The sequence below is a fragment of the Tiliqua scincoides genome, chromosome 4 (assembly GCF_035046505.1).
Source record: "Tiliqua scincoides isolate rTilSci1 chromosome 4, rTilSci1.hap2, whole genome shotgun sequence".
Lineage (NCBI taxonomy): Eukaryota > Metazoa > Chordata > Lepidosauria > Squamata > Scincidae > Tiliqua > Tiliqua scincoides.
Window position 1 is genome coordinate 194,854,449 of NC_089824.1, and position 22,528 is coordinate 194,876,976.

A 22,528-nucleotide genomic window follows, 5' to 3' on the forward strand; every position below is an offset into this window, starting at 1 on the left:
TCTTTATATGAACCAGGGCTGCCTCTAGGGTTGTGGTGGGTCCTGGGTCACCGTTATGGTTGCCAGTTCTGCAGGATTGGCCTGAAGTCTCCAGGAATCAGCATCAATTCCAGGCAAGTACTGAAAGCAATCCCAGAAATGTTAACAGGGCCTCCAGTAATTTCCAACATTATATCACATTGAGGGGGGAAAAATATCTCCAGGAATAGCTTCAGAAAGAGTTGGAAACCCTACAGTGCAATCCTATGCATGTCTACTTAAAAGTAAGTCACATTGTGTTCAGTGGTACTTACTCCCAGGAAAATGTGCATAACATTGCAGCCATAGCCACATCCCTTATGTGCACAGACCCTTCTGGGCGGCTTCTCCCTGGTTTATCCTTTCTTCCAGCTTTCCTACCTTCCTTCATTTTATCTTCCCATCCTGCCTGACTGCTAGTTTACAGATAGGCAAGTTGGGGAGCAGTGGCCACCTCTTCTTGCTCTCAGGTAGAAGTTTCTGAGAAGAAAGAAGGATTCATACAAGATTTGTACAAGCATTTCCTTCTTCTCTACCCTGGCCAGTGGGAATATTGCTCCCAGGCAGTATCCATCTGGAAGCAATGCCACTTTTGATTCATTGGCTGGGGAGGGGGGAATGGCCAGTGGGCCAGGGACATTGCTTCCAGGTGATGTCCCCTCTATTAGCACATGGACCAATGCTGGGGAGCAACCACATTGATCACCATGCAAGTCATAGCAGGCTAAAAGTCTAGCAAGGATGCTGCTCCATCTTTTCCTAACAAACTTCTTGGTAGCCAGGACTTAGGTGGAAGAAAATCTAGTGGTGGACCCATCTAAGGTCCCTGGTAAGCACTTGAGAAGGGCCACTCCTGGTATGATGAACCTGCATGTATCTGACAAACCATGATGATGAATAGATATACAACTGGAAAATCCCTTGGGAAATTATGATAAAGTGATATACAAATGTCTTAAATAAATTAATGATAACAAATAAATGAATACACTGTACAGCAGATCTGCAAATAAGTAATCCACCAAACCAAGAAGATCACTGGTCCTCTATAGGATGGGGTCCACCATGAACTTGATAAACCTCCCCATAAGGATGTAGGCACCTCACTAAGGACACTGCTTTACTTCTTGTTGTCACAGCTAACATAGTGTGTGCATGCATGTGATCACTTACTTGAGTAAGTGATTGTGTTCAAGGGAAATCTTGAGTGAACAGAGCTCTGCAGGTCAGATGGGTAGATCCTCCCTGATTTGCCCTGGCTGCTAACTTACCAGTGACAACAAACAGCTGTCACTGCCCTCTGTGTCACTGTCCTCTATGGGATGGTGTCAGCTACATATGGGTCCTGGGGATTTGCACAGGACTTAGCAAATCAGGGCAGGGGTAGGTGGTAGCAGATAGTGAGATCCACCAGCGTAAAGCCTGGATAGGTCTGAGCCCTGAGGCTGCAATCCTATGCATGCTTACTTGGGAGTAAGTTCCACTAAATTCAAATAGAGAGGCAGCTCCCTCGGAGTGAGGGAGCATTTGCTCCCATATCTTGGGTAACACAGCCATGGTGCCAATGGGTCTCCTTGGATCTGCACTTTTGAGCAGGTGCAGACACAAGGAAGTTCGTGTTGGGCTTCCCAGGCCGGGAGGGAGGTTAGGATTATGTAGCAGAGCCTGCCACCTTCTCCATCCCCCTCCCCGGCCTGAACCTCCCCTTCCTCTGCTCCATTCCACCCACTCCCCACCTACCCCTGCCCTGAAAATACTCAGGCCAATGTTGCAGGAGTGCTGGCTGCCTGCCCGTGCAGCACTGAGACTCAGAGCCAACTAGTGCTGGCCCAGCACAGGTGGCCCGTTCTCTCCAGGTGCTGTGAACGTACTATATGGAATGCTTGTGACACCCAGCACCAGCACTAAGCAGCGGTGCTGGTGAATCGAGCCCTCAGGATTGAGCTCTTACTTCAGAGTAGACATGCATAGGATTGGTCTATAACTTCTGTTAGTGTAAGGGACTCATTACACCAATGCAGAGCCAATATCTTGCCTTATCTTTATGCTCCTCCCATACAGAAGAATTTTGGGAATGGTCCTATTCCGACGTGTGAATGCGGGGAAGGGATCATCCTGCAAAGTGTTGAACACAGGAGTAAAATGGTCTGCTTTGTTGTCAGATGGAGTTTGCAGGGAAAGCCAACGGAGAATTCTGCTTACTGCAGTTTCTTGTTGCTCAAAGTTGCTTATTGGAGCACAACACTAAAAAGATTATGGCATTCAAAGGAAATAATTCATAAACAGCAGATGTTTCCTAAACTATGATAAAAAAGAGACAATGTATGCAAGTGTCTTGACTTGGAAAAAGGTATCTAGACAGCACAGCTGCTGCGAAAGCCAAGGGAGGTCGATGGCAGAGTGGCAGCGAAATGCACATGTGATGCCGACTGCTTAATAGGAAATTTTCAAACGTGAGCAAAGAAGGGATCCAAGGAAAATTAATCTCATGCATTTTTACGAGAAACAAAAAAGTGGGTTTGGGAGGAGAGGCGACGGCTGGGAAAAGGGGAGAAAGACTATAGAATTTTGAACAAACCAACCGTGAGGTCTAAGGCCAGCCTGGAGCATCTTGTCAATAGAATAGAACTGCATGCCTCTTCTTTATCATCTGGATCCTCCAGCAGCACAGTTCCCTCCAGGGACATTGGGAATGACATTGTGAGATGCTGGTGTTGCTCCCTTCCCAGAATGCCTGTTGGCTGCAGCTGCAAAACTGTCCTTTGAGCAAATCAAAGTGGGCTTTCATTCAAGCTTTTGGTCTGATTGATTTCATTTCCTCTGCATCCATGAAATAATAGAGCTGAAATTTCAGCCCGCATTCCTCTTCAATTACCCACTTTTACTTTTCTTTTTGTAATCAGCCTTCTCCTTCTTCCTCTGTTTTGGGCTTTTCATTTTGAGAGCCGCCTTCTCTAACTGCTGCTGGCACACTGGGAAGCTTCATGGCATCAAAAGAAGACATGCAGGAAGGATGCATCTTGCTTTCTCTGGCAGACTCCCCCCCCCCCAATTTGGGGTGTGAAAGTAAACTTGCTGTTGCTTTTCAGATAAGGATTTGGTTTCCTGCTTGAATACTCCTGTTGTCAGGCTGTAGAGATATTCGGCTGAGTCTTTCAGACACCATTAGTGACATGAATTTGTCTGTGTGTGCATGCATGCGTGTGGAGAGCAAGCAAGTCCTTTTGCAATAAGACCCATAAGCAATAAGCAATAAGCCTCAGAACTCTTCCCCAGCCAGTTCTGCAGTTACATGAGGATCCGCACGCTGGGTAAGTATGAGCGGCAGCATCGCACAGGGGAGGTGGCATCACAGATCTTTGCCCCAGGCATACCAAGGGGTAAGTCCGTTACTGGGAGCAGTGCACTCTAGGAAGCAAGGGCCAATTCATGCCATTTTCCTGCCTTTATCCTGAATAATGTCTCCTATAGTACTGTTTCTTCAACTCAACCTTCCTGTAATGTACATCCCACATGATGGCGTGTATTATGGAAAGTATTACTACATTCGGAAATTTTTCTTGAAATGTGGAACTAAGTGCAGCCCTTTTTACACACTTGGGAACCATGGAAGCTGAATGCTTGATGGGAGCTTGCACCTACTGACCTTCTAACTGGCCTGACCCCTCCACATTTGTAGACATGGAATATGTAGAGGTCTGAAAGAGGGGCAGCAGACAAAATCTTGCTTCATACATTTCTACACAATTTCCTACTTAGTTTTGGCCACCACTGGCATTCCTGGAGGTGGGGTAAAACGCTAAGTGTTGCAGCCTCCTGAATGCCAGTGTAAAGTGCCCCCATGTCCTTGCCTATAGAGCCAGTCGCGGCTGCAACTGGCTCTGCAGGCAAGGAGGAGGGGCTGTTGCACACAGGTGTTTGGGAGACTGCAAGACTTAGCAGGATTGGGAACTCAACTCAGATGACGGACTCAAGTCATGAAAATGCACATTTTTTGCTGACTCGTGAACTGGTGAGTCATGCATGTGGGAAAAACACTTGAGTCGGGGCCCCATGACTCAACACTTGTCCTCATGCATGCTGACTCAAGTCTGCCTGTGTCTGGGGGTGCTTGCTTACTGTTTCCGTGGCATCAAAGACCTTGTGGGGCCAGCATTCAGACCCGGCAAGCAGCAGGGAAGTTCCAGCCACGAGGCAGGGAAGGTTTAATGTTTGCTTTTGTAGAGGTCAGGAGGGGGAAGATGGGCAGTCTGGTATTTTCTTGGCTGAGGTAGGAGGTAGGGCAGGCAGAGGAGCCCAAGGAGGTTCTTTCATTACGATTGGCTGCAGAAGCCCAGGTAGGGAGAGGGAGGCAGGAGAAAGCTGTTCTCTCCATCTCTGATAGGAAGGAAGGAGCCTATGATCATTAGATGCAGGATGGGAGGTTTGATATTTTCTTTGGTTGAAAGAGGATAGAAGGAGAAGCCGAAGGGGGTTCTTGCCTTACGAGCTGCTGGAGAAGCCCAGGAAGGGGGAGGAGGCAGGGAAGGGGGGAGGCAGAAAGTAGTGCCTTTCCACTGCATGGCATGGCTCCATTGTTACTTGGGGGGAGAAACCTTGACCAGCTGCAGTGGGACTACTTCTGAGTAGAGTTGCCAAGGATTGGGTCATTTCAGTAAGCCTTGCAGCTGCTGCACATGACACCTTCCTCCCTATTACCGTTTTTGTCCTTGCTCTCTCACAGAGACTGCCACCCTCTCCTGCCCTGTTTACAAATGGGCAGGAACATCAGGAGAGTATTAAAGGAGTACTCCGACACCCCCCCCCTTGGCAGCAGCCCCTTTATTTCCATGGCAGGCTTTTTAAAGGGGGCGGAGCAACTTGAGTCCTTTAGAATCACTAAAGGGTGACTCGGCGACTCAAAAAGTGCTCTTGTTATGATTAATTTTTGAGTCGAGTCACGGGGGGCTGTGACACTAGACTCAACTCAAGTCAAGCTGCATTGGACTTTCCCATCCCTGACTCCTAATCAGTCCATCCCCTGGAATGCCAGTGGTTTTGGCCACCTTTTGTAGAACTTAAAATAGAGGTGGCCAAACTTTTTGGTAGGAGGGCCACATCATCTCTCTGACACTGTGTTGGGGGTCGGGAAAAGAAAGAATTAATTTACATTTCAAATTTAAATAAATTTACATAAATTTATGTAAATGAATATATTAGAAATGGAACCTATATGAATCAATGAAGGTCTTGCAATAGCTCAAGGCCTATAAAAAGCCTTGCACAAAGCAAGGTCAGCCTTTCCTTCATGCTGCTGCAGCATCACAGACGTGAAACAGCAAGCAGTGGAGGGAGCCCTCGTCCCACAGCTCAGGTGAGAGGTCAAACAGTTGTCCTCATGCTGAGAGCAGTTGCGTTGGGCCAGTGTGGGCTCCAGCAAATCTCTGGAGGGCCAGAGGCTCATTGGAGACAGGAGGCTCCCTGAGGGCCGGACTGGGAGACCCTGAGGGCTGCAAGTGGCCCCTGAGCCGGGGTTTGGCCACTCCTGACTTAAAAGATCACAATTTTGAGGCAACAGTAGCCAGTGTTACAGCCAAATCCTATTTGGGCTGGCTGCCATTCTAGTGCAGGAATGTCAAACTTGTTTCATATGGAGGGTCGGAGTTAGCATTCATGTTGCCTGGCCAGAAGTGGGCAGTGACATCAAGAAAGTGACATCATTTAAGCAGAAGATGGTCAGAAAGAAGCATTTTGTTATTCTCATGTAGAAACTCATTTGCTGCAAGGGACAGAAGAGGAAATGTGCAAATTTTGTTCATATTTTCAAGATATGAGATAGCTTGGAGAGCCCAGTGATAACAGGGGCCAGATAAATTGCTTCCAGGGGACTGCATGTTTGACACCCATGTTCTGGTGCAGGGGTGGGCAAACATTTTGGTAGGAGGACCACATCATCTCTCTGACACTGTCGGGGGTCAGGAAAATAAAAGAATTAATTTACATTTCAAATTGGAATAAATTTACATGAATTTATGAATAAATCTAATGAATACATTAGAAATGGAACGTATCTGAATGAACAAATTTTACTGAGCTTATTGATAATACACATGAGAACTATAACTTGGCCCACAGCTCATGTCTGGCAGTCGCGACCTGCAGTAGTGGGCCAGCACGGGCTCCAACAGTCTCCGATGGGCCAGAGGCTCATCGGAGACTGGGGGTTCCCTGTGGGCTAGATTGGGGGACCCAAATGGCCACCAATGGAGTTCGCCCATCCCTTTCTAGTGCCTCTGGTCCTGACCAGTGGCGTAGCTAACAATTCTGTTGCCCAGTGCAGAGCGCTAAATGATGCTCTGGAAGTGATGTAACTTCTGGGTTTTGAATTCATACCTGCTTTTCAAAAAGTGAGAAATAAAAAATGTGCCACGTCCCGCAAGCACCAGCACCTCCCCAGCACTCAACCCCTACTACTGTCTGTCTGAGGCAAGCCCTGCATGTGTGTGTGTGTGTGTGTGTGTTTGTGTGTGTGTGTGTGTGAGGGGAAGCTGGGGCATTCCCCCCCATGCCAGGAAACTGTTTTGTTTGGCAGGCAGAGCTCGAGTCGTGCAGCAGCCATGGGGGGGGGGAGAGAAGAGGCTGCGGAGAAGTGGACAGCCTACTTGCTGGCTCTCGGTGGCTGGGAGGGAGGAGGACTTGGGGCAGGCAGGTGGGAGGAAGCCATGCCTGACTGACTGAGGCTCCAATCCTATCCACACTTACCTGGGAGTAAGCCCCATTGACTATGATGGGACTTACTTCTGGGTAGACGTGCCTAGGATGGGGCTCTCAGGCTCCCATCCTATCCACACTTTCCTGGGAATAAGCCCCATTGACTCTGAACAGGACTTACTTCTGAGTAGACGTGCCCAGGGTTGGCTTTAAGTGATTTCATGCAGGAGGTGGTGGCGGTGGCAGCGACGTGCCTCCCTCTCCTTCCCTCCTGCTGCTGCAAAGAGCGAGGTGGAGGTGGTTGCAACCCCATAGAGGAAGCTCCCTCGCCTCAGCGCCCCTCAGTGGGATGGCTGTTGGTTCTTGGGTGGGGGGGCTGCGGCACCAGCACTGAGGTAGCCCACAAAGATCTCCCCCAGCCCCGCCAAGGTCTGGGGCAAAGTGGAGCTGGCTCTTCTGACCGGGAACTTTCCCTGCTCAGATTCTGCCTGCTGCCGTTGCCACCTCAACTGCCTTCCCAGCTCTGCCAAGGGTGGATGGGCGGGTTGCCTGCCCCCAACCCCCTTTACTTTCCCTTCCTGCCCAAGTAAGGGTAGCCCAGATGGGGCTTCCTCGACCCCCCTCCGAGGTGCTTTCCTGCTCCCTCCCAGTCCCAGCTGCTGGAGGCTGCTGGGGGGAGGGCAACAGTGTAGTTCGTTGCCACATGAGCAAGCAATCACAGTGGACAACTGTTGCCCATGTAGTTGTTGTCCCTGCAGCCCCTGATGTTGCCCTCCAGCTGCTGTAGCCTGTTGCATCTGCTACCCCCTGCACCTCCTTAGCTACGCCACTGGTCCTGACTGTCATAAAGCAAACAGCACCAGTTGTAAAAGGTGCTCCAATAGTGCACTCCATAACATGCTGTCAGGGATGCTGGAAGGAAGGCAGAATGGGATAGGGAGGCTGTGGGAAGGGGTGGATATGGCAGCAATGGTGCATGCCAGATCCTAGCCCCCTTTCCTGCAGCCTCCCTGCCCCCTTTCTCTTCAGTTGTCTCTACTCTAAAAGGTGTCAGAAGCTGGGCATCCCCTGTTGGAATTTCTTGGTACTTGCTGATGTGGAACACTACCACATAACACTATTCAGCTGCCATAACTTGAGTTGGAGGACACCATTTGAACTGGGCTACTATTGACCTTGTAGGATGTTGCGTTAGGCTGATAGTGCAGTCCTCTGATAACCATCCACCCCTGTTACCATTCTACAGGAATGCGGTATCCTTTTAAAAGTTGTTGGCAAACACCTTCCTGTGCACACACTCTAGTCAAGATACTAAGAGATTGGGGGCAAAGGAAGGGTCTAGACATTTTTGTCTGTTCCTGAGCCAGGTATACCAGATGAATCTCATGCAACTCAGCTGAAGAAGCTTAGCTCAGGCTGTCGGTCCTTAGGCTTTAAAGTACGAAGGTGCCTAAAATAATCCCTGGTGTGGCAGTCATCAAAGTAATGGATCTTATTGAGATACCAGCTTAGCGGCCTTTGTCATTTCAAGCTGACTAGCCTCTCGATTGAATACAAAAAGGTGGCTTTAATGACACAAGGCAAACACCTCTGTCAGCCAAGGATAAGGGGGTTGGATTTAGCGCTGCCTGAACATAAGTGCATTGCAGAGTTCTTCTGGCACTGTTGCATTGATTTTTTTTTCCTTTTCTGAAAATGAGAGGAGAGGTCAGCAGCATATTAATGGTCTCCACCAGTTTCATTTCCACACAGCCAGATTTGTGATGGCATGTATTGTCCCCATGAGCAGAGTGGGAGGGTGGCAAGCTGTCCAGGGGGTGAAAATATCACTAATACTTGATGATGGATTTGCTTCTTACTGGCAAATCTGCTGAAGATGGAAGACAGAAATATTACCCCTTGTGCCAGGCAATGTGACTTTTTGTCTCTATGTTTGGAATGTACTGCAAAGAAAGCTGGAATCCACTCACTAGCCTTTGAAAAGCGGATAGCTTTTGAACTCTGACTTGGAAACTTGAAAGTGCTCTTTTTGAGTCACAGCAGGCCTGACCCAGTTAACCAGGTTCCATGACCTTGATTCTTCTTAAGGCCCTTGCTGGTTTTCCTTTTTCTCCATTTGGGAAAGGTTGGGGCCACTGTGGCTACAACATCACAGTGCTAGATTTGAAACAACAAAGGAACCAGATTTTTGTACGGGAACATGTTATGTATGCAAGTTATGCAGGATCGAAATCCTGTATAACTGATTGGCCCAGACTTATGGCTGGCCAATCGGGTGATGGATCGAAATCCTACCATCCGATTGGCCCTCCAGTTAATGTTTCAACTGCACCAATCATGGGGAGTCTGGGCGGAGCTAACGGGTATAAAAGCCAGAGGTGTTTGCCTTGTGTCAAATTCATTCAGATTCATTGCCAGGTCCTGTTCTGAAGATGGGATAAACGTATTGAGCTGTTATGCCTTCCTTTATTCGCATGGACCCACTATATAACAAACAACAAAAACAAAAACCACAACTCTTGAAGGCATCATGCCAACGCAAGGGCCCTTCTGTGATTGTGTAAAGGAGCTTGGTGTGCATGCGGAAAGTCCCAGGTTCAATACTTGATGTTTCCTGGTCAGGGGGAAAGATCTCTGTCCTAAACATAGAAGATCCAGTGTCAGCCAGGATGTACACTGGTGAGACAGTTGAACCAATAGTCTGACAGTGCTAGGTAGTTTAGATGTCTTCAAGGTACAATTTATGACACAATCAAAGAGAGAGCTTAGGACAGTGGCATATCTAAGCCAGGGCAGGGGATACATTGCCCCCTGTTGCAGAGTGGTGGTTTTCCACCATGACTGCAGGGGGATGTGACAGCACATATCAGAGGTGCGCAGTAAATGCTGCAAAATCGGCCCTTCTGCCTGCCCTTGTCCAAATGGAGTCATTTCTGGGGTCAGGGCTGTGCATGTGTATGGAAGTGGGATGACAGCACAGGCGCGGGGGTGTGTGACATTATGACATGAGGGAATCATTGCATCACCCAGCCCTGGGTACCTGCCCCCCCAGCTACACTACTGGCTTAGGATACATTTTAATTAACCAAATAAGGCTATGATCTTATACGCATTTACCTAAGAGCAAATCTCATTTAAATAAATGGCTTCTTAGTAGGCATGACTAGGCTTGTGATGTAAGGCACCTGCCTTAAGCCCAGTCCTATGCATGTCTACTCAGAAGCAAGTCCCTTTACAGACAATAGTGCTTACTCCCAGGTAAGTATGAATAGAACTGTAGCCTTAAAGAGTCAGATTATAAAACAGAAAAGAATATATTGCCCTAACAATGGCTTTACCTCCTTTGCACCCTCAATTCTCCGTCTGAAACCAGGGCATAAACAGCCCATTTAACATGAAACCTGCAAAAATAGCTGAAACTAACATGACAGAATAATCAAAAGTACCTGCAAAAGTCATCAGAATTTCCCCCTCTCCCTTTAAATTTCCCCCTCTCTCTTTAACACTTAGCGGGAAAAGCATCTGAAAAGCTACAAATCAGCAAATATAAAAGTCATATCTTTTGCCAACTTGTTTCTGATATGCTCATAAGAACATAACAACAGCCCCACTGGATCAGGCCACAGGCCCATCTAGTCCAGCTTCCTGTATCTCACAGCGGCCCACCAAATGCCCCAGGGAGCACACCAGATAACAAGAGACCTCATCCTGGTGCCCTCTCCTGCATCTGGCATAACCCATTTCTAAAATCAGGAGGTTGCACATACACATCATGGCTTGTAACCCATAATGGATTTTTAATCCAGAAACTTGTCCAATCCCCTTTTAAAGGCATCCAGGCCAGACGCCATCACCACATCCTGCGGCAAGGAGTTCCACAGACCGACCACACGCTGAAAGAAAAATATTTTCTTTTGTCTGTCCTAACCGTCCCAACACTCATTTCTTCCATTTGACAAGCTAACATATACCGATTTATATAGCACCCCTAAAATCATGGCTGTTTCAAGCTGTTCCTCCCCCCCAAAAAGTACTAATATGTCTAGGCGAACAAGTGTCATTGAAATAGGCAGGACTTAGGAGAGGGGGGTAAAGGGGGTAATTTGTACCTGGGCCCAGGGTCAGAAAGGGGGCCCAGAAAGTTCCTGGGATCTTACATTTTCCTATCTCACCTGAACTTGCTGCCTGCACATGATGCTGGGGGCACAACCACGGGCATGCAGTGGAAACCGCTGCTGCAAGCCTTACACACCAGGCCTAGGAATGCATCCATGCTCCTCCTTAACACACTGTCAAATCTAGGAGGAACCTGGCCTGCTACAGTAGCTCTTTGGTGTGCAGATCCGCCTGCCTTATAGAAGCTCAGGGGCACAGCTGCAGGGCTAAAGCTGCTGAAGTTCATTTTGGTGCACACAGATTGTCCATTCCAGTGTGAACCCAAATATGAAGATGCTAATTTTCTGCAATAGATTTTCTATATTTCAAAGATTTTAGAGAGACATAAGAGTATGTTTGGTTTTCCATATTACTTTATCTAGCTGCCAGTGTCACATGGTCAGGTAGACCTAGGTTTCGCATCAAGAAGCCTGGTAGACCTGGGCTCCAAAGACTATTCTGGTCATCAGCACTCTCCCCCTGTCCTATTTTGCCCCCCGTTCTGCCTGCCCCATTGCCCCCTCCCCCTTTGGGAAGGGACCCAAAGGAAACTTTGTACCCCCTGATAAAATTTCTCTCAGAGGCCCTGGAAATAGGGATGGTGTAAGACTGGGTCACTCAGGAGGGGGGATCTGGCCTAAGTGCTGACCAGATCCTGTCCTCCCACTGGCTCTCCCCTCTCCTCAGAAGGCCCCTAGAATGCTCTCCCCCACCCTCCTGCACCAGCGGCCCACTACTGGTGCAAACGTACCTTGCATTGGCGTCATGGAGGCTGCATTTGGCCTCTGAAGACCAGAACACCTCCATGCATGACTCTCCTGGAGGCACAGAAGTGCCTTACAGAACTTTTGTGACACCTAAATCTGGTGCACGGGACTTGCCCAGGCCCAAAAGTGTCTTTGGATTGCTCTCTCAGTCATACATCTAAGTCAACAAGATGTGATGAACATGCAGCTGTGAGCTGGCTCATTTTGTCTCCATGAACATGGAGACAGCGCTGACAGCCAAGCAACGAAAGAGGTCAACAGCTTGGGGTCAGAAACACTAAAACAACAACAACAACAACAACAACAACAACAACAACAACAAACAAACAAACAAACAAACAAACAAAAAAAAGCAGCCCTTTGTGAGTTCTCTGGTTCACAAGCTGCATTGAAAACCCTTCCTGTCTTGTCTTTTGAGATCTGCATGTGGTGCTTGGGGAGGGATGGGATATGGATCTGTTCTGTTTCTCATATGGAGACAGAAATGTAAGAATTGCTTGGAATTGATAATTTCACAGAAAGCTGAAGGAACTGGGCTTGTTAAAAGGGAAAAGGATGATCGCAATGGAAACAAACCTGCTAAAGCTCATGAGGACTGCAGAAGCCTTTGTAGCCACATTTGAATTATTCCGTTCCTGTCCCTTATCCCCCTTTCATGCAGCTTCCACGATTGCCTCACTTTTAAACTCTTTTCCAAACAAATCATCTCCAAATGTCAGCTTAATAAAAGGTGACTTAGCTCAGAAGCCCTTTGCTGCTTTGTCACTTTGCTGCCTCTGTCTCCGTCTTTCCCAGCTCCAAATGCAAAATCACACCAAAAGCAGTTTAAAATGAAGAAGAAAATTCAGTGAGCTGTGATGATCCTCTTCTTACTGCACTCAATTATTACTAGGTTTCAGGAAGGACCTGGTGGCAAAATTTGGGGCTCTACCTCAAGACCCTCGGCACATAAGTGAGTGATAAAAGCTTCACCTGCTACATTTCTGCATCTGATTATGTTATTAGGCTGCTGGTAAAAAAGGAGATGTGCAGAGCTAGGAAAATTTGGAAGTGATACTTTCAGAGTTGACTGGCCCAATCCTATCCAACATTCCAGCGTCAATGCAGCCCCAAGGTAAGAGAAGAACATTTGCTTGCCTTGAGGAGGCCTCCAAGACTGATCCCCCTGCAAGACACAGCACACATCCCATTGGCACAGCTACATCAGTGGTAGAAAATTGGATAGGATAGCGCCCTGACTCTTCCAGGAGCCCCGAGAACCACCTTTGCCTATCCACTGATCTAAACTGTTTTAATTTCAGGTATCTTAATTGAAAACAAAGTATTGCAAGGATATGTGATGTGGAGGTTTCTCAAATGTCTTGTAAGCTTACATCTTGTAAGTGGATGGTGAAATATGGATCACAAACTCTTTTCTGGCTTTTGTTCTTAGGTTCTAAGTCAGTGTTGGCGAACCTATGGCACACATGCCAGAGAGGGCAATCCGAGCCATTTCTGTGGGCACGCGCGCTGAGCCAGGCAGCCTGGAGAGGGGCGCTGAAACTGCTGCCTCCTCTCCCTTCACTCCGTTGCTCCCACCTGCCCCGAGTTTGTGTCCCTCCCTGTTTTTCCCTTCCCCAACTCTCCAGCAGGCTCAGCCAATCAGCATCCAGCAGACTCCTGGCTTTTTCTGTTAGAATGGCTCAGGGCCCTTCACTGGCTGAAGACCAGCCAATCCTGAGGTGCTCTCCTCCTCAGCCATTTGAACCTTTGTAGCCCGCCTTTCCAACTGCCCACTCAGCGCCAGGAGAGGCTTTTCCTCCGCAGCACAGGCACAGCTGGGGGTGAGCAGCACAGCCAGAGACAAATCTTGCATGTCTACTCAGAAGTAAGTCCCATTACAGTCAGTGGGGCTTGCTCCCAGGAAAGTGTGGCTGGGATTGCAACCTCAGAGCCTCCAGTTAGTCCCCACTGCCACTGTACCTGAGTGAGGTTCTGCAGCCTGCCGCTGCTGTCTTGGGGTTTACTGACTCCTGCACCATCATTAGTGAGCTGCAGAATGGTGGAACAGCTGCGGCCCTGGTGGATGTGGCTTTATCCTGGTGAATCATAAGATCTACTAGTGTAAGACCGAGATAGGACTTGGCTATTAATCTCATCTCATGGATCTGCAACAGATGGGCAGCCTTTTTGACAAGTGTGCCACTCTCTGAGGATGCCACTCTAATAATCAACAGGGATCTACGGTCATAGCAACATTGCAAGTGATAGAAATGAGAAAGGAGTCCCTTGGTGTCTTAAAGGGCAAACATTTTATCATGGCCTAAGCCAGGGGTGGCCAGTCTTTCAACTTTAGGACTCCAGGACCATTAACAATTGTGTAGAGGAGGGAATGTCAGCAGGTGGAGCTTGTCAGAAATGACAAGCTTTTCTGGACTAGAACCCACATTGTCAGATGCATAAAGAGTATCCTTTGCATATTTGCTTAGGGAGGGGCTGTAGCTTAGTGGAAGAGTACTTGCTTTGCAAGAAGAAAGTTCAATGCCTGGCATCTTCAGGTAGGACAGAGAAACATTCCTGTCTGAAACCCTGGAGAGTTGGTGTCAACAATACCAATCGCATCGCTAGGGGGGTGCGGGTCCCTCCAAGTGACACGCACAGGGAGGTGGTGGTGACACCACTACTGGCCAAAATTTTGGTATTTTTTAATAATACCATCATGTTTTAAATCATTCAAAGTGTATTTTCATACAGAATGCAAGTGAACAAACCACACGGAAATATCTCTATTCTATCCAAAGTTATAGCCAAAAAACCAGCAGGGGCAGAGCGATGGAGCATCGCCATGCCTACTGCCCAAGGCATTGCTCTACCCACAACACCGGAGGAGGTCCATCATGGGGTAACGCACTGGCCTCCCTCACCAGGTGACGCAAACCTTTGTGATGCCACTGAACAATTCTGAACCAGATGGACCAATAGTTTGACTCGGTATAGAGCAGCTTCCTGTGTTTCTGCATCTCTTTCTAGAGGTTTGGAAACTGTGGAATGAAAAAGCCATGCAATGGGCAGTCCAATCCTGCCTAATACCTGGTATGGCGATGCAGCCACACCCTCTGGGTCTACTCAGACCTGCACCAGCTAGATGGCTGCGGCTGCCAATACCAACCCCTTCCGAGCCTTGATCTGCCCGCCTCCCTGTCTCAGCAGCCTATCACCCTCCCTGTTCCAGTCTGCCCACCCCACCTCTCTCTGTGCTGACTTATTTACACTGGGGCATTTTCTCCATTCCCTGTTGTGCACACCTGGCTGTTCATCACTTTCAGCAGCGGCCAGGCCATGCTGTATGGCACGTTGCGCTTTGTGACAGTCGTAAAGGAACTTACTTTGCCAGAGTAAGTTATTCTGGTAGCATAAGGCCCTGTTCGAATTGGGCCAACAAGGGGCATGTGACATTTCTGTACATAAATTAAGAATACAACAATCCACTCATAGCAGCACTCACTTGTGATAAGGTTTTTAGGGAAGCTATGCTAATTTAACACCTGTACCTTTTAGGTACCTTACCTAAAAAGAGACCCAGAGTTCCTTCCAATTAAGTCTGAATGGAATCAAAATAAATTTGTGGATATGTTCTAGTTCAGCCATTTCATACCAGAGCCTCCCGTTGACATTGTCTTGTTGAAGCATGGTGCCTTTGAGATTGGTAATCTAGTACCTCGGGAGGTGGAATGAGCCACTGTTGATTCTGAGTGTTGCCAATCTTGATACGAGAAAACACAGTGGACGCATTTAGTGATTAATCACTACCCGTACTGCACAGTTACAAAAGGTGGAAAACTGTAACTGTTAGGAGCTTGTACTGTTAGTAGTTTGGGAGATGGCATTTCAGGAGATGCAGCTTTTTCAGATACCTGAAGGACTGCCTTAGAAAACATCTCTCAGCTGCATAAATATAAAAAATAGGGGAGCACTGAGATTGAAAGCTTGCCCATCTCTGCACACCTGGAGCTGGCATTCATCACTGAAAACTCAAGGAGAATAACTGTTTTTCTATATGTTCTGGATGTTTTGTTTCTTTTGCTTCTGACTTCAGGTGGCCTTTGGCTGCCAGCAATAACATTTATATGGAAAAGCACTTCCAAGTAGAAAATCACGCACGATCCTTGTGTAGACCATCTTTTGTGTTAGTCCCACAAATGTGTCTTTTATGACAAGCATTTTCCATGCATGACAAACATAATGGTCAATTGCTGGAACAGGGTAAAATGTGTGAAATTCCACCAAAGTCCTGCCTTTGGGGGATATTTCCTCCTGCAATCTGAGATCCCAAGGCAGACTAGCTCCTTAATGGAAGAATGAACATATCCACAAACCTCATAGCAAGGGAGGACAATCTTATGCTAAATAGGCAGTGAAGTTAGCAAAGCAATCAGCAAGTGGCTGGTGAAAATTCCAGTAAACAGCACTTAGGGGAAAAACATTCTTACAAAATAATGTCACGTAATGATAAAGGGAAGACTCTGTGAACTAAATAAAGATTTCAAGCAAGAGTTAGAACAGAGCATAGCCAGACTGTGTTTATTCTGATCTCTGGGATGTAGCAGCAGCCCCAGAACAATCAGATTCTGGCCCTCACTCATATTACCTTTGGCCTCATCTGCCAGTCGCTGATGAGCAATGGGTCAGGTGGCCAATCCCCATACGTCTCCATCATCAGGAAGCATTGCTGCCATCAAATTTAAGAGCTAATTTCAGGGGGCTCAGTACTGAGATTACACTTCCTGCTCCCAATTGCTTTAAAAAAGTTTTAAACACAGGAGACTGGCTGTAATGTATTCCTTAGCACAGCTGTCGATGGGGGCTGGCATGCAATAGGGTAAATAGCTGAGGATGCACAGTGTAATGTAAGAGAGAGGATGTAAGGAGGGAGAAGGAGGGAGCGAACCAGGGAGGAAAAACAATAAATGCATAAGCAAACTGCTGTCTGCAGCAGTCTGGCAATTTTAATGAAATGTTGCAACACGTCACAGTCTTAATTTGTGGCTCCTATAAATAAACATTGTTATGAAATGGGGGGGGGGGAGTTGGGACAATGGAATGGATAGGCTTCCTCACAGCTTCCCAGGTCCTACCTGAGAAGAACATATACCACTTCTGACATGGACTCATTGTTCAACGTCAAATTCTCAATATTTAGATCTCCTCATTATCTTAAATTGTCTGCGGTCTTCCCTGTTTCTAAGAGAGGGGGTGGTAAGGAACGGGGCAGTGTCAGGGATGGGGAGGAGGGCAGATCAGGCCTAGGAGGGGGGTGGATTCTGTGGCAGCAATCCTGACTCCTTTCCTGGGCCTGATCCGCCTTCCAGGGTCAACGTGGACTTGTGCCAGCAATTCAGCTGGTGCAGGTCTGATTTGATCCATAGCAGCTGCTGGGGCTTACCTCAGAGCAAGGGGACAAATGTCCTCTTATCCCAAGGAGACTGCCAACAGCCAAAAAAAAATCTCCCATGGGATACAGCAGAAGCCACACTGGGATGAAGTTTGGGATCTATTATCCTGTTATTATCCTGATAACGATAGTGTTATCCTAACTACAATATTCTCATTAATTGTGTTCTAAAGTTGTTCCACCTAGATTGATCTGCAAGAACCACATTTGATACTGAATGAAAATAAATTCCACCAACGTGCTGGTTTTATGGATTCCTTCTGACAGTGCCTTCACAGTAGTTGTGACTGCTCAGGGAGACCTGGTGCTAAAAATAGAGAGGTCAGGGAAATCAAGTCAAAGAGAAAGGTTAATGTATCTTATGATAGCAGGAATGTTGGATCTATTTTTACAGAAGAACGTGCCAGATCATTCTGGACTTTACTGCTTCTCTAGCCTTCCTCAGCTTGAAATTTTTCTCTAATATTCATGCCCCCCCCCCCGACTTTGCAGTTGTAAATGAAGTAGCCATGAATAAATGCATACTTCAAGCACAGGAATCGTGAGGACTGAAGACAAGTTCCAACGCATTTGGGAAGTGAGAACAGTTTCATGTCCTCCATCATGACTTGCCCCTGTCCTGCCCTGATCCACCCCTTGAAATTAAAAAAGTTTAAAAAAAACCTCCGAGTTTGAAAGCTGCCCATTTATAAAATGCACATTTTCTTGGTTCTGCACACAGTCATAGTATTCAGGACAGGCACTGTTAATGTCAACTATCAATTTTGCCATAGAGAAACATAGTTTTGGTCTCTTTGCTTTAAATAAAAAATGGTGGACATGTCCAACATCTGATTGTACGCTTAATGTGATGTGATGTCATGGTTCAGAATGTAAAATACAACCCTAAAAATGAGTATCTTTTATGAAAGTGATTTACAGGTAGGACCTTGTTATCCACTGATTTGACTCACCACTGATTCTATGCTTCACCTTTAAATGCCTTGTAATAAGGAGAAAAAGCACCAAAATCCAATTTCCCACCTTTGTGGTGTTAAATAATTATAATTTCATTCCATTAGATTCCATTACTCACCTCATCTAGTTGATGAATATGGTATAGCATACCAATGTATTCTGGGGCTACGATGGAGGAACAAGAAACCTGGAAGTGGGTCTTTAAAGCTATTTTTCCACTGATTTGGTATTCACTGATTTTTTTTTTTTTAAATCCACTGGGGGTTCCAGAACAGAGCCCCAGTGAATAATGAGGCACAACCTGTACTATATGGCATACTTCAAGCATTGGTGACCTGGAAACTGAAGATGAGTTTCAACACCACTGAGGAGTTAGCGCATTTTCATTTCCTATTGTTTGAATTTTTATAGCACAACCAAATGGCTTTGGGCAGTGTGCAAAAAGCAAATCAATATATCAGGACATAAAACCAGCCATAAAATATAATAAAATACTAAAACCAGTACACAGTTAACTAAAAATAGAAACACCCAAATCTATCATTACCCGTATTACAAGTCCTTTGCACCTTCGAGCAGGGCCTGAAGGCTGCAATGCAGCAACCACTTAATTGTATTCCGGGTGAGGCACTAAAGACACATATATGCAGAAGTTTTGCATTACCACTGGAACATAGCAAAGGTCAGGCTCTCAGAGACAATTCATAACCTGAGTCACCATAACCTTGATCTATACCTCTGTCTTGTCTAAATTTAATTTCAACTTGTTCTTCCTCTTTTAACCTAGTTCCAGCTCCTCTACAGCCTTCCTAGTAGATGGGGTGGATATACTGAACTGGGTTTCCTTTGCATACTGCTATCACCTAACTTCTTTGACAAGCTCCTTCTTTGACAAGCTCCTCCAGCAGTTTCATGCAGATGTTGAACAACATGGGGGACTAAATTCAACCCTGAGGAACATCCAAGGCCAATGACCACCCATTCCAGCAAGGCATTCCAGAAGAATACCTTGGTGAATGGTAATAGAAGTCACTGAAATGCCCAGAAGAACCCACAAGAATGTATTTCCTCTATCACATTCTTGACGTAGGTCATCAACTAGGCCAAGCAATGCTGTTTCTATCTGAATCCCTGTAGTTGGGTCACCATTCCCTGTCTGATCACCTTGCCGAAGAATGAGAGGTTTGAGACTGTTTAGGAATTATCTAGAATGGTGGGATCAAGGGATGGTTTCTTCAGGAGAGGAAAGATAATTTGCCACCTGGAACCATGCCATCTCTGAGAAAAGCAATTATCTCCCTGCCTTCTCACTCAGGCAGGCACCCCCCGCCCAGAAGATCTCACCAGCCATGATGGGCAAGGATTAAGTAGATACATGGATGGCCTCATACTACCAAAAACCCTGTCCGTGTTCTCAAGTTGTACAACAGAATCCATAATAAAGAATCCATAATAACCGGACAAGGAGATGCAGAGGGTACATCCACAGGATCTGTCAATGCAGTGTCCAAGGTGGTGCGTGATGAGCAATTTTATCAGAGAAGTGTCTTGCAAATTGGTCACCATGGGCCATTCTATACTAGGTGGTTACTTTAATTTCTTTTAACATGTCTATACCTCTTTCTTATTAAAATACAATTCAAGGCAGTATAGAGACATAAAACAGCATAGCAAAAAAAAAGAATAAATTAAACCCACTTAAATAAGCATAATTAACAAAGAAAATACAGATTGACAGAACCAGCAGTCCATCTGAGACATTGAGGATGATGGTCTCAGGTCTGCTGGCTGGAAAACTGCAGTCCATGGAAGGCCTCACTGAGTTCTGGTTGCTGAGTTGGAGGCTTGGGGAACTTGCTGGGGAAGAGAGGAAGGAAGAGACATTTTAAAAATTTAAAACAACCTGCAGGCATAAAAAAATAAAATAAAAATTGGATGCTGACACAAATCCACTGTAATTGTTTGATATTTTGGATTTGCCGATAAGGAGCGCCACAAGGGTAAAGGTGCAACAACAAAGACATTTTATTGTGGGGATAATAATGCAATAGAAAGGAAATAATAATGGTTGGCAACCTTCAGTCTCGAAAGACTATGGTATAAGCCTACAGCACCCAGTATTCCCAGGTGGTCTTCCATCCAAGTACTAACTAGGCCTGACCCTGCTTAGCTTTCAAGATCAGACGAGATTGGGCATGTCAGAAATAAAAAGCAATGCAATGTATACACTGATCATTCACTAGGCCATAAAGCTAAGCAGTTCCTAGGTAAAAGAAAGACAGAGGAGGAGATAAGAGAAAGGGCGTATGTGATGGTACAAGCAAGCAGAGCTGTGTTGAAACCACAGCGCTGAGATTTGAGTCGAGTCCTGAGTATGTGCCCCCTTGACTCGAGTCATAATGGTGGCCGTTGCGACTTGTCCAGAGCTGCTTTTCAAGTTATTTTGACTTGAATTCAAGTCTTTGTAAAGTGAGTCAAGCTCTTGAGGCAGCAAAAAGAAGCAAGCAAGCACATACCCAAAACAGAGTTACAAGCACACACAAAAGTGAGTCTTGACTCAAGTCTACTCAAGTTGAGTCTGAGTCACATGAGTCTTGGCTCATCCCTGCAAGCAAGGAAGGGGAAAAGAAGAGGGACGTAGGGAAATCAAGAAGGCTTCCCTGGAGGAACTGGAATTGGAGATCTGCAAGTTTCGTGATGATAGAAAAGGAGAGGGGGTGGAAGAAAGCTGGGGGAAGAGAAGATAAAGCAAGGAAGATTCCAATGTTCAGGCCATGGCAAAAGACCATGGCTGAGTTCCAGTTCTCTGTTGCTTGAATCAAGGGCAACAGAAGAGGGAGCCCTGGGCAGACCATGAATTCACTTCACTCACTAGGTGGGAGGGCTAGTCTCTCTCCCAACAAATGATCACTCTTAACTGATGCTGCACCAGTTGTGCAGGCAGGAAAAGGGGCAAGAGACAAGTGTGCAGGAGGTGGAAATGGGGGCAAATGTGCAGGTGAAAGTGCAGAGTGGTGACATCTCATGCTCGCTTCAGGCACCAACAGTCTTAGGCTGTGACCGACCACTTCTTGTGGTCATTTCTGGAGCCATCTCTCACTCTTGATATTTTGACTTGGCGCACAGAAGTATATTCAGGAGAGAGTATCCTGGTGGATATGAAGGTACAAATTCTGTAGAAACAAGGATACCAACTGTCTGTGGCTATGTCTATAATATGACTTCCACTGTTCCTCCTACTATCCGTAATGCTATGTATACCAAGGTAACTGATACTGAGAATGAGCCCTTTGTGACAATTTAAATCTGAAATGCATGTCATACTACTCTATTTAATTACTCCTGATCCTAGTTCTGTTACTTTCTATGGAGGTGGAGTGTACGTTTGGGAATAGTGCTGAACTCTTAACAGTTCTCTAACAGTCTGTAATAGTTAAGGAAGAACAAAAAAAAATCTGTTAATTTTCAGAGGTGTTATGTTCCTTATTATAGCTGTCAGATAAGTTATAATTTAACCTACACATGCAGGAAAAAAATATGTTCCCTGGAATGGTGCTAGACTTGATATTTCTCTCTTGACATATTATTTCGGGAATGAGTGCCAAGCTTTGTCTCAGTTTTTACAGAAAATGTAAAATACCCAGTGGATCCAAACATGACAACAGAACTATCAAGAAAAAGATGTATTTCAGTTCAGAGGAATGACTGAATTCTCATTTGAGATAGAGGGAGTTGCAAGGCTGTTATTGTGGCAGAACTGGTATTAAGCAATCAATTGAAAAGAATACAGGCCTCTCTCCAAGGGTACCTAGACTTCTAGGGATACGATCTGGTCAGGAATGGATCTGGGCGAATCTTCCAGACATTATTACCAGGCTGAACACTGCTTATCAGCCTGATATTGTTGGCCTGACAGATGCTTGACAACCCCCTGCTATTTTTCCAGTCCTGGACAGTCCTCACCTCCCCATGGTGATTCCCCCTTTTTCTCAGCCACTGTTAAGCCTCTTCTCAGACATTTTGTGGTGAGAGGGCTTAAAAAGATGGAGCATCACTGTGGAATATTTAGAACACATGCACACTTAGCCTAATGTGTCCAAGACATAGTCTGGGGGCACATGATGCAGAAGCAGTGGTCAGAGCCTGGCTGGGAGACAGCCACAGTCCTCTATATGCTTCTTTGAGGTCCATGATGGAAAACAAACACATTCAGGTCTGACGTGTTTCCTGTTGGACCACAACAGTCTTTTAGGCTGAAGGATAAAAAACTCTTAAGAGTAATATCAAAGGAGTAATATCCTCCTTTGAAATGTGTGGCTTTGTATTATCATCAGTTAGCTCTTGTCCCTACCCTTGCTGTGATGTCTGTCACCTTCTTCCACCCACATTAAAAGAAGGCAGCAGAATCCTGTTCTGTAACTTTTCATGTAGAGTTGGTATCGCTTCATTCCTGCCAGGATCCAGGATTTGCATGCTTACATTGTCTTACAGACCTATATGCAAGTGTAAT

At 46.2% G+C, this 22,528-nt stretch overlaps 1 pseudogene; it reads left to right on the forward strand.

The window, feature by feature from the left end:
* The first annotated feature begins 3,310 nt into the window (after nucleotides 1-3,310).
* LOC136648572 (zinc finger protein 709-like) overlaps nucleotides 3,311-22,528 on the forward strand; it is a 31,956-nt pseudogene continuing 12,738 nt past the window's right edge.